Here is a 13,514-nt window from a genome sequence, read left to right on the forward strand (position 1 = left end):
CAGGATCTATGTACCCAAATTGAGTGAAAATGTAATCCCATGTCAGTGCTGTTATAATATATTTGTCTAATGAATACACGTTTATCGTCTGCGTTTCTTCTTGATGTAGCAATTTTAATGGCCAGTGGTGTAATAATAAATCAATACTAAAGTATACAGCACATTTACAATATGCAGCCGGTATTTTTATATCCAGGAACGTCGGTACCTTTCCTCGGTATATGGAAGGACGATTATGGTGGTCTCGTATATCAACAGCCCTGCCTGTGACAGCGGCGTCTGTTATCTCGCTACTGGGCGGAATTGCAGAGCCCCGCGGGGTGACCTACAAAGGAGGCGGTCTCGGCCCTGCTCCTTCTATCGGCCTTTCGCCGTCGGAAGGAAGAGGTGTCGACCCGCTTGCCTGCGCCCACGCCGGCTTCTGGGCGGAACTAAGCTAGCTGCCTGTGTGTGTGTCGGCTTTCTCCGGCTGCCTGCTTTCCGGTCGCTCCGTTAGCCGCCGACTGCCTCGTCAAAGCCTTGGGCTAGACCCTGCTCACCAGCGCATCACCACATGTTTACCTTACACAAAGCGAGGCGTTGTTTGGCATTTACCAGCGTGATGTGTGGCTTATGAGCAGCCATTCGACCATGAAATCCGAGTTTTCTGACCTCCCGCCTAACTGTTATAGTACTTGCAGTGGATCCTGATGCTGTTTGGAATTCCGGTGTGATGGTGTGGATAGATGTCTGCCTATTACACATTACGACCCTCTTCAACTGGCGGCAGTCTCTGTGAGTCAGGAGATGAGGTCGGCCTGTACGCTTCACTATGACATCGCAAACAGTGGACCTAGGGATGTTAAGGAAGTGGAAGTCTTGCGTACAGACTTTTGACACAAGTGACACCCAATCACCTAACCACGTTCGAAGTCCGTGAGTTCCGCGGAGCGCCCCATTCTGCTCTTTCACGATGTCTAATGACTACTGAGGTCGCTGATACGGGGTACTTGCCAGTAGGTAGCATCTCAATGCACCTAATATGAAAAACGTACGTTTTTAGGGGAGTCCGGATACACAGTGTATATACACTATTGCCGTGTGCAAAAGTCAAAACAGTTCACACCAGAAGAGGATAGGAGAATGCTGAAAATTACATGGACTGATCGGATAAGTGATTAAGTAGTGTGTAACTGAATAGGAGAAAAAATATGTTCGCGATAAAACTTCAGTAAAAGACATCTTCAACTTTTATAGTCCTGTCTTCCTCGGTTGCGTGTAATATTACGGTATATTGATAATTTTTATTTGTGGACCGTCTGACAGCAACACAATTTTCGTGCCATACGCGTTTCGCCTTTATTTTCTGCAATGCATCATCAGTGGCCTGGAATATGTACATATGTTAGCTATTTTATTTACATTTTTGTCATTGTGCCTATAAGTTATAAACAGTTCTGGTGGTTGGTATTTCCTATTAGGTTGTAATGTTTTGAACTGTACTTACAAGTTGCGTGGACAATTTCTTACATATTACGCTCCTGTTGCATTTTTGGTGTTGTTCTTCTTCTTATGAACGCCAATCTGCGGTTTTTTCCACATTCCGCAGCACTATGCACTGAACGCTTGTTGTAATGCAATGTTTTGGTTTCTGTTGCCGACTGTCAAATGTTTTTGCCAAAGATCGAATGTTATTGCCAAACTTATGAGTGTAACTATTGAAGTATCTGTGGTCTGTTCGTGTATGCATTTGTGTGTGTGTGTGTGTGTGTGTGTGTGTGTGTGTGTGTGTGAGTGTTTTTTGGTGTGATATATCTTTTTTGTGCTGTGTGTGTGTGTGTGTGTGTGTGTGTGGTTCCTTTATTAAGTATAGTAGGGAGCCTGTGCTGATGTGTGTTTGTTCATTTATCACATGTTTGTTTTCTGCTATGGCTTTCTGGATGTGGAAGTTTTCTTGTGTTTGTATAAGATGTTTGTCATGGTTGCTTATTCTCATTATTTTCATTTCTTGTTCCATGTTTGTAGGATGATGGTTGTAGTGTTTTAAATGCTCTGCAAATGTGGAATGGTTTGTTTCATACTTCCAACATCTGATATGTTCTTTGTATCTCGTTTCAAAATTCCTGCATGTCATACCTATGTATACTGCATCACAACTTTGACATTCAAGTTTATATATTCCTGATTGTTGGAATTTGTCCCCCTTGGTAGCTGGCTGGCTTAAGTGTGATTGAAGGGTTTGCCCAGGCTTATATGGTATTTTGAAGCCCTGTCTCTTTAGGATGTTTGCAAGTCTGTGAGTTAGTTTATGTGTGTAGGTCATGGTGTACCATCTGGTTCTTTTCTGTGTGGTGTTGTCATTGTGTGTGTTTGTTGAGTGTGTTTGTAAGTTTTCAGGTTGTGAGTTCTTTTGTATTGTGGAGCTGTTTGTTTTTTATTTGTGTTTTTATTTTTTGATTGAGCTTGTGTACCACACGTGTGTCATACCTATAGGCACAATGACAAAAATGTAAATAAGATAGCTAACATATGTACATATTCCAGGCCACTGATGATGCCTTGCAGAAAATAAAGGCGAAACGCGTATGGCACGAAAATTGTGTTTTATTCAGTTGCTGTCAGACGGTCCATAAGTAAAAATTATCAATATACCGTAATATTCAGTAAAAGAATTTTTTGGTTGCTAGGATATGAAGGAATTGTCAGTACTGCAATGGAGAGAGGTGTGTGGGGGGATAAAAATTGAAGAGAGGCAAAGACTTGCATACAGGTTCAAAAGGACGTAGGCTTCACTGCCCACGCAGAGGTGAAGAGGCTGGCGCAGCACAGACTGAAGTTCATGGTTGCGTCGAAACTCTCTTCGAACTGAAGATACAACAACAACTATCTAAGAACTTCCTTTTGCGAAGCTGCAAGGCATCTAGCGTATTTTTGCTAGTTGAGAAGAGTGATGACAGTTATCTTATTTATTCAATGATTCATACTTCCTACATTGGATACTTCATGGCCGATATGTTGCTACACAGAGATACTGAGTACATGCAATGCGATCTTTGATGTCAGCAGCGTTGTTGTTGCGAGTGTAGCATTCAGTGAGAGGTAAGTGAGAGAGTCTGGTGTTGGTCACATTTCCAAGTGGTCTAGGAATATCTAGCGGGACAAATGGCTCTGAGCACTGTGGGACTTAACTTCTGAGGTCATCAGTCCCCTAGAACTCAGAACTACTTAAACCTAACTAATCAAAGGACATCACACACATCCATGTCCGAGGCAGGATTCGAACCTGCGACCGTAGCGGTCACGCGGTTCCAGACAGCAGCGCCTAGAACCGCTCGGCCACTCCGGCCGGCTATCGGGACACACTTATGCAAACACAGAGGACATTGATTTTTGGAAATATGGTTTTGTAAAGATTGATTTTAGGAGTGTGAAGATATTCAGCTAACGTCGCTGCACTGCTTGCTCGCGCATAATTTATGAAGAATTCCTGAAAGTAAAAGTTTCAGTATGATGTTTCTATATTTATTCGTGTCAGTTAGTCTGATTATCGAGATTAAATTAAGCCAAATTATCTGCTCACATGACTTGGACTCACAGCTGTAGATTCACCACTCCTTCACCTATTCATTAACGAATTACGTGGCAGAGTAATATTTTATACAAGAAATGAATTTTGTAAAGATAATTGCAGTACATAAAAGCTAGCTGCGTTACACACTTTAAATTCTAGTGTCTTCTGCATCATTCAGTAGTGGTGGTGGTCAGTGTTTAACGTGCATCATTCAGTAAGTTGAGTTTCTTTCACCATCCCCCTTTTTTTTGACCCATCAGTCTTGTGACTCGTCTGATGCTGCCAGCCACGAATCCTAAGCCAACCTCTTCATCTCAGAGTAGCATTTTCAACCTACGTCCTCAATTATTTGCTTGACGTATTCCAATCTCTGTCCTCCTCTACAGTTTTTGCCCTCTACAGCTCCCTCCAGTACTATGGAAGTCATTCCCTGATGTCATGACCCTTCTTGCTGTCAGTGCTTTCCGCATATTCGTTTCCTCTCCGGTTCTGCTCACAACCTCCTCATTCCCTAACTTATCAGTCGACATTCGTCTGTAGCGCCACATCTCAATTGCTTCGATTCTCTTTTGTTCGGTTTGTCACACAGTCCATGTTTTACTACCATGCAATGCTGTACTCCAAAGGTACATTGTCAGCAATTTCTTCTTCAAATTAAACTCTACTACTAGACTTGTCTTGGTCAGGAATGCCCTTTTTGCCAGTATTAGTCTGCTTTTGACGTCCTCCTTGTTCCTTCCGTCCGTCGTTGATTATTTCCATCCCCTGACCGAAGCGTCATTTTGTAATCGTGTGTCATCGCATTGCACTTAGTGGGACAGTATGATATAGCTACTTTTCTTTGCATTGCACATGGGGAATGTTTCTCTTTATCTGGTCTGCTGCTGCGCTGCATTCTAGCGTTCATCACTTTCGAGCAGTACTGAGCTTCTACTGCCGGAATTTAAGTTACGAAAGTTAGTTAGGGCCAATTTAACACTGCTGTTAGAACACAATAAGATCATTTATAGTCAAAGTGATGTATCGTATTCAGAAAAAAAAGCAATGCTAACGTCTGAAATTGAGTTTAAGAGCCAGCCGGAATGTCCGAGCGGTTCTAGGCGCTACAGTCTGGAACCGCGGGACTGTTAAGGTCGCAGGTTCGAATCCTGGCTCGGGCATGGATGTGTGTGATGTCCTTAGTTAGGTTTAAGTAGTTCTAAGTTCTAGGGGACTGATGACCTCAGAAGTTAAGTCCCATAGTGCTCAGAACCATTTGAACAATTTGAGTTTAAGAAATAAAAGTAGCTCTTTTTCGACTCCTCCGTTTCTATCTAGTAATATTCTATTCTCTAATTTAGCAATCTCTTGAAGGTTCGCCGTAGTTCGAGACTGAATATTCGTTAACAGGTATGGAGTTGTGTAATAGAGATGGGTCGTTCGCGAACTAACGGGTCCGAAGGAACGGTTCACCAAGATGAACGAAACGAGCGAGGAACGAATTCGAAGGAACGGTCGTTCATAGTTCACTTAGTTTGCGGCTTCCTACCTATAGTTCCCGGGAAAGGGAAACGGTTGGCCTCGTTCCCGAACGGCGCGTCGGCCGGTCTCGTTCCAGCCTCGGTCCCGTTCCCGCCTGTCTCGTTCTCGGTCTCGCTCGGCCGGACTCGTCCCTCTTCACGTGGCCACTCGTCGCAGTTCCACTGCCGACTCCTCATAGTTCAGTATCCAGTTGTTGTCTGTTCCGTTCGCTTCGCTCGCTCATTCTAGATCTGTTTCAAACCTTTTTTGAACTCTGGATTTCTGGTTCTCTTCGTATTCTATTCAGCGTCCACGATCGGTAATTAAAATGTATTTTATAATTACGTTAATTACATAAAAATTACGTGGTATGTAATACACACATCTTCAGGTAACAATACGGCGTATCCGCTTACGCCACTATTTCGATAAACATCAGAAGCAATACTTGTAAGAAGGCAAGATTTTTTGTTAGTAGACATGCAAAGGACGTCGGCACGGCACACACGAGCGGCCATTTTCCGTCTTTGTTGATGCAAGGTAAAAGAGCATGTTCATTGTTATGGAAGGCAGACCGACTTACAACCGAATGAAGGTCGCGCACCGTAATCGAGTGTCTGGTCTCACATTTTGTAAAGAGAATATGGCATCTCCTGCAACATTATTTCAGTGGTACAGGTTGGCATACGAAAAATCAGCCCCGAGTACTAGACTGCTCATTGTCGCTTACCATTCGTCATCTATTGTTTCTTATTGTTATTCCTTCACTGCCTAATTATTACATGTTTATCTATTCTGCTCGTAGCGGTCAAGAAATCGTGCGTAATTGGCGAGCAGTCTGTACTCGGGGTAGGTTTTTCGTGGGTTACCTTATATTATTTCACTGCGATCAGCCACATAACGCTACATTGGCTAAACGAGATGTTTTGCAGAATCACGAAAATTACAAATGTGTGAGAATTCTGTTATAAATAAAAACTCTGTACTCCAGGGGGGAGGCAAGTGCCCACTTGGCGCCTTCCATCTTGAGTCACCTATGCTACTAATTTTCAATTTTTCATAAGAAGCACATATTAGGGCAAATGAACGATGAACGAGTAAAAATGAACGGTTCAGCAAAAAAAGAACGATCATCAGTGAATTAGTTGCCAAGGATGAACGACTTTGCCCATCTCTATTGTGTAAATGTCCGTTCCTACAGGCGTTCTGCTTGTACTCAGCTGGCCACGAGTAAAATAAACTGACAAGTGGGTGACTACAGTGGATTATCTCTGTCTGTTGCAGGTCCTCCGCAGCAGCTACCTCGGAGCCGCCGTCAGAGTGAGTAACCAAACAGAAAGCTCTGCGCAGTCTGCGGCTTCTCTAGTACAGCGCCATATGTGTGGCATTCAACTGAATTCTCGTGTTTTTTATACTCGTTGGGTCTTGTGAACTCCGCAGTCGTTAATGACAGTTGGTGAATGCCACAACCAGCCACGAATACTTTTCTTTCAGATCCGTGTTAAACGGTATACATAAAATTCCCCAGATCATCTGCAAGGAGAAAGAAATCAGAATTATCAGAACTGTAGCTAAAAATAACGGCTATACACCACAAGTAATTGTCCGCCTGTACAATAAAACTGAAGATACTAATCCACAGCATTAAACTCAGAACCAGCAGTAGAAAAGGAACTATTTGTATGCATTCCATTCCTAGTCATAATCTCATACCAAATTGCCAATCTTTCCCGAAGGACAGAAGTTCAAATAAGTTTTCGCACCAATAATACTGGGCAACATAACATTATCCACAGCACCAAAACCACCAGTCTACGTCTAGAAGAATCAGGATTTTACAAGATTGAATGTGACAATTGTCTCGACTTTTATCGTGGACAGACCGGCCTGAGCTTCAGTATAAGAGATCGTGAACACATGGATACCTTTACACTAAAATATCTAAATACACTCCTGGAAATTGAAATAAGAACACCGTGAATTCATTGTCCCAGGAAGGGGAAACTTTATTGACACATTCCTGGGGTCAGATACATCACATGATCACACTGACAGAACCACAGCCACATAGACACAGGCAACAGAGCATGCACAATGTCGGCACTAGTACAGTGTATATCCACCTTTCGCAGCAGTGTAGGCTGCTATTCTCCCATGGAGACGATTGTAGAGATGCTGGATGTAGTCCTGTGGAACGCTTTGCCATGTCATTTCCACCTGGCGCCTCAGTTGGACCAGCGTTCGTGCTGGACGTGCAGACCGCGTGAGACGTCACTTCATCCAGTCCCAAACATGCTCAATGGGGGACAGACCCGAAGATCTTGCTTGCCAGGATAGTTGACTTACACCTTCTAGAGCACGTTGGGTGGCACGGGATACATGCGGACGTGCATTGTCCTGTTGGAACAGCAAGTTCCCTTGCCGGTCTAGGAATGGTAGAACGATGGGTTCGATGACGGTTTGGATGTACCGTGCACTATTCAGTGTCCCCTCGACGATCACCAGAGGTGTACGGCCAGTGTAGGAGATCGCTCCCCACACCATGATGTCGGGTGTTGGCCCTGTGTGCCTCGGTCGTATGCAGTCCTGATTGTGGCGCTCACCTGCACGCCGCCAAACACGCATACGACCATCATTGGCACCAAGGCAGAAGCGACTCTCATCGCTGAAGACGACACGTCTCCATTCGTCCCTCCATTCACGCCTGTCGCGACACCACTGGAGGCGGGCTGCACGATGTTGGGGCGTGAGCGGAAGACGGCCTAACGGTGTGCGGGACCGTAGCCCAGCTTCATGGAGACGGTTGCGAATGGTCCTCGCCGATACCCCAGGAGCAACAGTGTCCCTAATTTGCTGGGAAGTGGCGGTGCGGTCCCCTACGGCACTGCGTAGGATCCTACGGTCTTGGCGTGCATCCGTGCGTCGCTGCGGTCCGGTCCCAGGTCGACGGGCACGTGCACCTTCCGCCGACCACTGGCGACAACATCGATGTACTGTGGAGACCTCACGCCCCACGTGTTGAGCAATTCGGCGGTACGTCCACCCGGCCTCCCGCATGCCCACTATACGCCCTCGCTCAAAGTCCGTCAACTGCACATACGGTTCACGTCCACGCTGTCGCGGCATGCTACCAGTGTTAAAGACTGCGATGGAGCTCCGTATGCCACGGCGAACTGGCTGACACTGACGTCGGCGGTGCACAAATGATGCGCAGCTAGCGCCATTCGACGGCCAACACCGCGGTTCCTGGTGTGTCCGCTGTGCCGTGCGTGTGATCATTGCTTGCACAGCCCTCTCGCAGTGTCCGGAGCAAGTATGATGGGTCTGACACACCGGTGTCAATGTGTTCTTTTTTCCATTTCCAGGAGTGTAAATCTGCACTAGCCAGTCACTTGAATCAATATAGACACTATGTTTATAACATTAATGACAACTTACAGACATTACATGCCACTAACAAACGCACGAAAATGGACCTCTTAGAGGAAAGGAAAATATACTCACACCCTCAGTTCACCCCAATACATTCTAAATGAGTGGCCGGAGCTAGTCAGAAAACATTTTCTAAGTAATTTACTTGGCCTGTTTACAAAAATCAAACACGAAAGGGCATCCTAACAGTCACGACACTGCAGTTTAAGATATCAGTGTAAAACAGTATAAATATCACTGTGGTGAACAGATTTGTTGCTCGCATTCCATCCTCCAACTTTTTTAATTTTTTTATTTCTCGCAACTAACTTATAAACCGTGATAACAATCAAATATCTGTATATATAAATGTGTGTATATGCACATCTAATTTACAGCAGCACTCAATAGGCTTTAAATTATTTCATCAAAATTCCCACTACCAGAAAAAAGGAAAAAATCTACAAAAACAATTTGTCCTATTGTCTTTTGATAATAAGTTTACTCTCGGAGTACAGCACAAATAATATGCATCATATATAAACATATCAAAAAAAGTACTGCATCACCTCGGTTCCGAGAGTTCTGGAACCTATATAGAAAAACGGAATAGAGATCAACATAAACATCATTTACGCCCTTTTTACTGCTGATGAAAACCACACATTGCATATTGTACCACCATACAGCGAGACCTTCAGAGGTGATGGTCCAGATTGCTGTACATACCAGTAGCACGTCCTCTTGCATTGGTGCACGCCTGTATTCGTCATGGCATACTATCCACAAGATCAACAAGACACTGTTGGTCCAGATTGTCCCACTCCTCAACGGCGATTCGGCGTACTTCCCTCAGAGTGGTTGGTGGGTCACGTCGTCCATCCATAAACAGCCCTTTTCAAGCTATTCCAGGCATGTTCGACAGGGTTCATGTCTGGAGAACATACTGGCCACTCCAGTCTAGCGATATCGTTATCGTCAAGGGAGTCATTCACAAGGTGTGCACGATGGGGGGCGCGAATGTCGTCCGTTAAGACGAATGCCTCTCCAATATGCTGCCGATATGGTTGCACTATCAGTCGGAAGATGGCGTAACGTATCGTACACCCGTTACGGCGCCTTCCATGATCACCAGCGGCGTACGTCGGCCCCACTTAATGCCACTCCGAAACAGCAGGGAACATCCACCTTGCTGCAGTCACTGGACAGTGCGTCTAAGGCGTTCAGCCTGACCGGGGTGTCTTCAAACACGTCTCCAACGATTGTATGGTTGAAGGCATATGCGACACTCATCGGTGAAGAGAACGTGATGCTAATCCTGAACGGTCCATTCGGCATGTTGCTGGGTCCATATGTACCGCGATGCATGGTTTCGTGGTTGTAAAGATGGACCTCGCCATATACGTCGGGAGTGAAGTTGCCCACAGTTTGAGCTTAACACGAAGTCCTGCGGCTGCACAGAAAGCATTATTCAACATGGTGGCGTTGCTGTCAGTGTTCCTCCGAGGCATAATCGGTAAGTGGCGGTCATCCACTGCCGTAGTAGCCCTTGTGCGGCTGAGCGAGGCATGTCATCGACAGTTCCTGTCTCTCTGTATCTCCTCCATGTCCGAACAACATCGGTTTGGTTCACTCCGAGACGCCTGGAAACTTCCCTTGTTGAGAGCACTTCCTGGCACAAAGTAACATGCGGACGCGATCGAACCGCGGTATAGACCGTCTAGGCATGGTTGAACACAGACAACACGAGCCGTATACCTCCTTCCTGGTGGAGTGACTGGAACTGATCGGTTGTCGGACCACCTCCGTCTAATAGGCGCTTCTCATCCATGGTTGTTTACACCTTTTGGGCGGGTTTAGTGACATGTCTGAACAATCAAAGGGACTGTGCCTGTGATACAACATCCCCAGTCAACGTCTGTCTTCAGGAGTTCTGGGAACCGGGGTGACACAAAACGTTTTTTGATGTGTGTAGAACTACTCTGATACCAGAATGAGATTTTAACTCTGCAGCGGAGCTGATATGAAACTTCCTGGCAGATTAAAACTGTCTGCCGGACCGAGACTCGAAGTCGGGACCTTTGCCTTTCGCTGGCAAGTGCTCTACCAACTGAGCTACCCAAGCACGACTCACTCCCCGTCCTGCCAGTACTCTGATAAGCCAAAACATGACTACTGCCCACCGCGACGTTGGACGGCGCCTGGTGGCGGTGCGGGGTCTTTTGAGTCGGTAACAAAAGTATGTAAGCGGGGCAGACACGGACGGGGGATCGCCCTAGCTGGGCTGCAAATGGCGAAATCCATGGAGATAAGCGACTTTGACCAAGGGCAATTTATTAGTATGTAGAGCCTGTGCACGAGAATCTAGAAAACGGCGAAGCTGGTCGAATGTTTACGTTATGCTGTCGTGAGCATCTACAGAAAGAGGTAGAAGGACTGTGTAGCTACCACTAGGCGCTAAATGGTTTGACGTCTACGATTTTTCATAGAACGTCGGGTTCGGGGGCTTGTCTGCTCTGTAAAGTGGGATAGATGGCGATCTGTGGCATCTCTGCCGGAAGAGCGCAATGCTGGTGCACGCACAAGTGTTTCGGTGCGCACCGTTCATCGTGCATTATTGGAGCTCCGCAGTAGAGAACCCCTACGTGTTCACGTGTTGACCCAATGACATCGTCAATTGCGACTGCGTTGGGCACGGGACCATCGGGATTCTACCGTCCATCAAAACGGCTAATCACATTTTTTGCTGCACTGGGTCGATGGTCGTATCCACAAACGCCGTCATCGAGGTGACTGGCGGCTCGAAACGTGCAGCGCGCCACGGACAGTGGGAGCAGTATTACGCTATGGGAGACATTCTCCTGCGCCTGCATGGGTCCTGTGGTGGTAACAGAAGACTCGCTGTCACCTCCGAACCACCTGCAGTCCTTCATGCGTGATGTCTTTCCCAACGGCGATGTCACCTTTCAGCAGTATAAGTGTCTTGGAGGCAGAACCGTGCTACAGCGGTTTGATGAGCATTATAGTGGACTCACGTTTATGTCTCGGTGACCAAATTAGTCTGATGTAAATCCTATGGATCCCACCTCGGTCGCTATCGAGCGCCATCACCACGTACACATATTAGCGGCCCGTTATTTACGCGATTTACATGACTTGTGCGTAGACGTCTAATGCCACATAAATCCACAAACCTACCACCAATCAGTCGGATCCCTGATACCCAGAATCAGTGATGTATGTAAGACGAATAATCAAGCTATTAAGGAGGTGGTCATAATGTTTTGGGTCATGCAAGCACTTGAAGCGTATTTTTATTAATGACACAACTTCTAAATACTTAAATACCGAGCGAGGTGGCGCAGTGGTTAGCACACTGGACTCGCATTCGGGAGGACGACGGTTCAGTCTCGCGTCCGGCCAGGTTTTCCGTGATTTCTATAAATCGCGCAAATACCGGGATGGTTCCTTTGAAAGGGCACGGCCGACTTCCTTCCCCATCCTTCCCTAATCCGATGAGACCGATGATCTCGCTGTTTGGCCTCTTCCCCCAAATAACCCAACCCAACAAATACTTAAATATTCCTGTGCACTGTGGGAGCAGCCGACATGGTATTGGTGGAAACATCAGTATAACTGAAAATATTAGCAATCTGAAGATGGGCATGGTAGTCCGAAAGCGCGTATGGCACTAAATTGAAACATTTAAAAAGTATTCGCGAGCTTATGGCGCTAAACTGACGCATTTAAGAAGCATTTGTGGATGGTTGCATCATTTACCAACCAACAGAATTCTGGCTGTAGTCTAGGGGAAATTCTAGTTCTCGAGGTGCAGTGTCCGATGTTTCCTTCGCTATTGTCGCCCTCCGAGTCCTACAGACACGTGAGTCTGATTATTCGACCTGGAAACCGCCAGCCAGTAATTACAAGCAAGTTATCCCCGCATCTCGGGCACGCGCCTGGAGCTCCGTGAGGAAAACTGAGATCCGAGACGTGGGGAACGCGGAAGAGGTGGAGACCGGACCGCCGTAAGACTGTCGTCTCAATTTGACTTGCAGCACACGTGCTGATGGGGAAGTCCAGTGGCGTGACCGACTCTGACAAAGGCCAGGCTGTTACGATCATCTCGAAAATGGCGGAGATGGTCGGCTGTTGGTGTGCTGCAGTGGCAGGCACCTATGGAACGTGGTCGACGGTCGATGAAACCACGGGAAGGCGACAACGTGTGTGTGTGTGTGTGTGTGTGTGTGTGTGTGTGTGTGTGTGTGTGTGTGTGGGTGGGTGGGTGGGTGGGAGGGTGTTGTAATGGGACACCCTCCTCTAACATTGCATTTCATTTATGGAAGTAGGCGATACCTGGGATATTTTCGAATCTCCCATAGGTGAATATTATCTCGGCTGTTTCACTGAAAGATTTCATATGATTTTGTATACGATGTGTTGTATTTCAGGCTAAAATGTATGAAAATAAATTGTTGTTGTTATGGTCTTCAGTCCTGAGACTAGTTTGATGAAGCTCTCCATGCTACTTTATCCTGTGCAACCTTCTTCATCTCCCAGTACCTACTGCAGCCTACATCCTTCTGAATCTGCTTAGTGTATTCATCTCTTGGTCTCCCTCTACGATTTTTACCCTCCACGCTGCCCTCCAATACTAAATTGGTGATCCCTTGATGCCTCAGAACACGTCCTACCAACCGATCCCTTCTTCTGGTCAAGTTGTGCCACAAACTCCTCTTCTCCCCAGTTCTGAAAATAAATTATTGAGGGTATTTTTGTTCTGTCGCTGCAGCTACAAAAATACGTGATTTTTTTTCACCAGACGCGATACGCTTTACTGAGGTAAGGCATCAGCAGTGGTCTGTAATTAAGTTGTTTAAATTTTGATTTGATTTCAGATACATACAAAAGCACATGCCAAAACTGAAATCAAAACCAGACAGATACCAAAAATGTGGTATCTATCAGCTCAGTTGCAGAGATTGTGAGAAGAAATACATTGGAATGACTGGCAGGGCATTCAATACAAGATATAAAGAACACATCAGAACAT

General features: G+C 46.0%; 2 protein-coding genes across 3 annotated transcripts in view; one reads left to right on the forward strand and one right to left on the reverse strand.

The window, feature by feature from the left end:
- Positions 1 to 13,514, reverse strand: part of LOC126291901 (proteoglycan 4) — a 274,929-nt gene that overhangs the window by 239,270 nt on the left and 22,145 nt on the right. The window lies entirely within an intron of this gene.
- LOC126291900 (uncharacterized) overlaps positions 6,334 to 13,514 on the forward strand; it is a 388,268-nt gene continuing 381,087 nt past the window's right edge. For both annotated transcript variants that reach the window (XM_049985628.1, XM_049985629.1), the window contains exon 1: positions 6,334 to 6,370. The gene's annotated coding sequence lies outside the window, so the exon portion shown is untranslated. The remainder of the gene's footprint in view (positions 6,371 to 13,514) is intronic.

Source organism: Schistocerca gregaria, chromosome 9 (genome assembly GCF_023897955.1).
Source record: "Schistocerca gregaria isolate iqSchGreg1 chromosome 9, iqSchGreg1.2, whole genome shotgun sequence".
In the NCBI taxonomy this organism is placed as follows: domain Eukaryota; kingdom Metazoa; phylum Arthropoda; class Insecta; order Orthoptera; family Acrididae; genus Schistocerca; species Schistocerca gregaria.